We start from the raw sequence: 4556 nt of genomic DNA, 5'->3' as shown, positions 1-4556 counted from the left end.
GTTCTTGGCCGTCGGGAGGTGGAAGGCAATGTCGTGGCCACAGGATCCCTGGGGAACGGCTAGGATTAGTTTACTAGTACCGGTTCGGCTGGGTGATCGGGACCGTCGATCAGTGTATGCATGGTGAAGATTAGATCGCGCCTTCATTAAATTGTGGGCGTCGATCTTTGATCTAACGGGTACGATCGCTTACCGGTTCGGAGTTGGAAAGATTTAATCTGGGCCGTCCAAACCTAATCCGAAGGCCAGAAACAAATGATACCGCTTCGCAGTGCTTTTTTTTGCATATGAACCCTCGGGGTTCTGAGGAATAGAACCCGCAATCCACCCTGTGCTGCGCACTGAGTCTAGGATATTTTACCAGCTAACCCCTGCACTTTCCAGGAAATGATGCCCGGCCCAGATAATTAATAAAACCAGGAAAATCATTTAGAAAATAGTTTTTAGTACATATTTAAATGCAGAAACTTGTTTAATTTGTAGAGAATGCATATGAACTCCGAATTAACCCATTCCAGTTTCTATAACTTTGTAATATTATTGTTGATCATTTTGTGTCACAGTTTTAACATGAAAGCCATATTAAAATTGATATACTAATTAATCTTGTGCAAAACATATAGAATCGTTGGAAATCCATAACTTAAAATCTACAACTCCAAAATTAATAATTCTTTTTCCTGTGATCTTATTTTAATATGTAGATTATTAATATGTATTTTGCATATATGTTTGTTGTGATGTTAAATTTTCCTATACTATGTTTGTTTGTATTGCTACGATTAGCCGCGAGGTTACGAATCTTGAAGATCATCCTGGTACCTGGAATCTCAAGTCCCAGGCAAGTTGTGCCCTTGATCACTTCTTTTTACCTACTCATGTTCTGATTAATCATAATGATCTGCATAGGTTAATTTTGATGGGACCCAATAGGTCACCCTAGTTTGTTCATCCTGAATACCTTGTTTACCCCTGAATCACTTGGGTAGTTCTGCTACTGCTTTATATGGTTTTGGGTTAATATTTCATTACATCTATGTTCCAATTATGTTGTTATTCTATTTATGTTCATGACAAGATCATTAAATGTTAATTGGAACATAGAGCTTAACTTGAGAAACACGTGCCACCACAAGGGTTTATGGACGCCCTTGGCTGATTAATTAGGAAAGCTAGTGGAGGACTACCTTACCCGAAAGGGGCAAGGGCAGTAGGGGAGTGGTCAGTGTAGGGAGGCCCTCGGGAGGATTTTGCTGCGATGGCGGTCCTGCAAGGGATTCCTGCATTGGAGCTTCCTATAAACTGTAGCGGGTTTTCTGAAGCTAGTGGAACTTTGTAAAGGCCTCGTAGTGTTACCCTGCCTCGCCTCCTCAGCAGAGGTGTATGGGAAGTCGCGATCCCTTGGCAGACGGGTAACATGACTTGTGGGTAAAGGGTACCACCTCTGCAGAGTGTAAAACTGGTATACTAGCCGAGCTCACGGTCATGAGCAGCTCAGGACTCTCTGATGATTAAATTATGGAACTTAAATTCAATTTGCCATATGCATTGCATTGCAGGTGATGTTGTTACTTTTGTTCTACTACTTAATTGGGTTGGTATTTACTTATACTTAGTAATTGCTAATAAAATTTTGACCAACTTTAAAAGCAATGCTCAGCTCTAACCATCCTCTTTGGTAAGCCTTACACTTCACGTGAGCTCCCACCTTTGGCGAGTTCATGCACATTATTCCCCACAACTTGTTGAGCGATGAACGTATGTGAGCTCACTCTTGCTGTCTCACACCCCCCACAGGTCAAGAACAGGTACCGCAGGATGAGGCGCATGGAGGATGCTGCGATGAGTTCGTGAGAGAGATCTAGGTCGTCGTCTCCCAGTCAACTTTGGGTTGCTGGACCGTTGTCTCCTTTTGATGTAATTATTTATTTATTTTGTATAGAACTCCTGTTATATAGTAAAGATGTGACATTCGATCCTGTGCCATGAATCATCATATGTGTGAGACTTGGTCCCAGCACACCTGGTGATTATGTTCGCGCCCGGGTTTTGGATCCCTAAAATCCGGGTGTGACAAGGAGCCATAACAGATGCCTCCATCCCAATGACCAAAACCAGCACCCAACACAAGACTTCCCTAATTACTTGAGCAAGTGCATCCCATACCACCCTCATGGTTGTACTGTTTTTCCCGAGTGGTCTCTCAATGAATAGGTCCTTACGTAGAGGTACTCAGGAAACAACCTGAGTTGTGTTTAGTGCCACAAGTTCATCATCATATCCAGAACAAAGACATCATATCATAATTGTATCTCATCATGTTCATTAATTAAAGTAGAGCACTAGCATAAATCTAACCATAATAACTCAAAAGATAATTAAGGACAAGGTAAATAGAAAGCTAGTCAATTCTTAGGTTTTAATTATATAATGCGGGGAAATGAATTATCATGTGAATAGGACATAAGTAGGTCAGATGACATTTGCCTTCACCAAACAGATGCTTAGGGTCTTCAACCTTATAGAAATCGAAGAGCTTGATCTCGGGATCACCAAAGCTTGATCGTTGATTCCTCGAAGCTCGGGAACATATCACGATCTATTCACAACAAGCACGTAGCGAAGGCGAACATGCACAAGTAAACAAACATATACATGCATAAGAACATTACACCATACAAAGAAAAATATTATAAAACATGCAATACGAAATAGAGCTCGCTTCTACGGTCACATGAGGAAAAGAAACGCGATAGTCTGAGCTACGGTCGAGAAGTTATAAAGTTTACGCAACAATAATAATAGTCATGACATTTAATTCGACATTATCAAATATAAATTATAACTGCTATTTTATTTTGATTAATCTGCTACACTAACAGCTATCAAATAAATAAGTAATTTAATTAACACGAGAGATTCTAAGCGAGCCAAATTTACGATGCGCGAAACAGCACGACATCGTGCGAACGACGCAGACACACGTGGCTTAGCGCGCAGACAATGCACGAAACAACACACGAGACAACACGCGCGACAAGAGCGAACGACGCGCGAACTAGCACGCCACCACGTGCGGAGCAACACACGCGACAGACGTGGAAATACTAAATAGATGTCATGTTTAAACTAAACAAGTATTAAATAAATAAAAAGTATTTAAGTTAATATTAACCATGTTAATGTTTATTATAAAAGCGCAAGTTAAAAACTATACATTTAATCTAATTGGAATACTAATCTAATAAACATTAGTCGAGCAAATATTAAATAAATTATTTAACATATGTGACCTGACAAATTAATGTTATTAACGTGCAGACAACATTAATACGAACCTAACACAACTTGAACGGCTCAAAACGGATTTAAAACGTGGAAGATATATACGTTTAAAATTACAAGGGTCTTGTCACACCCGTCTCCGAGGGGCAGAGCCGGGTGCATCGAATATAATGTGGACTAAATTCTATGGAATCATTAATCATGTCATAAATCTAGTTAAGAACAAATTGACTATAGGTTTGATTAATAAATTGTGATAAAGGATAATTAATCTATTAATTATCTTTAATTCTATTGTAGGAACAAATGATCTAATTCATTAGAAAGGAAATTATGTATAAACTATAATTTTAGTTTGTAAAAGCAATGGCCCTGTTATCTTTTAATTAAGAAAATATAAATAATCTATTAATTGGACATATATTTATCTTCTATTTTTATTAAGAAACATATGTCTACATCTTCTTTTAAGTTTCTATTTAATACGACTATTCTTTAAACATCTATAATGAACCTTGTTAAATATAATATCTATTAAAAGATAATTTTAAACTAGAAACAAATTATCTAATTCTTTAGTAAGAAACCTATGTTTATCAACATAACTATCAATTTCTTTATTAGAAAAGTATGAGTGCCTAGTTAAGTTATTTTAACATTATTATAAATTATACTCTTTCTGTTTTCTCCTTTCTTTTCTAAATAGGATTTATACGTATAACTACAAATTGTTTATTTATAATTCTTCTGATATTAATATACTAAGGATTAATGTAGATTACTAAATGGGACTTTTAATAACATATTCATGGTTATTATGACATAGATAAATATGTTACTAATTCTAAGTAATTTAAGTGCTATACTTATAAATACATTTATTATGAATAGTAATATCTATATCTTCATTTGACCGGAAATACGTGGCTTAATACTTCTTCTATTTTCTTATATCACTGAAATTATACTTATATCAATACTAATCAATTATCGCTCTACACACTAAAGCGAAATCAAATCTGTAAACGTTTTCTAGTATGAAAATCACTGAGGTGGTGAATAGTGACCGTAATCATTTTTAAAATTATAGAATCATACACATATTCAAAGTAGTGTCGCGGGGTTCGATTTTGGCTACACGTATACATCACAATCTCTAAAATCATACACGTGAATCGCCAAATCACATCATCTCAATACTACAACAATAATTCATAAATTAATTCACAAACATAAATCAACGTTTTGGGGTTGTCTTCAACCTTGGGTTC

This window comes from Zea mays, chromosome 4, assembly GCF_902167145.1.
Source record: "Zea mays cultivar B73 chromosome 4, Zm-B73-REFERENCE-NAM-5.0, whole genome shotgun sequence".
Classification (NCBI taxonomy): domain Eukaryota; kingdom Viridiplantae; phylum Streptophyta; class Magnoliopsida; order Poales; family Poaceae; genus Zea; species Zea mays.
This window is presented reverse-complemented; position numbering follows the sequence as displayed.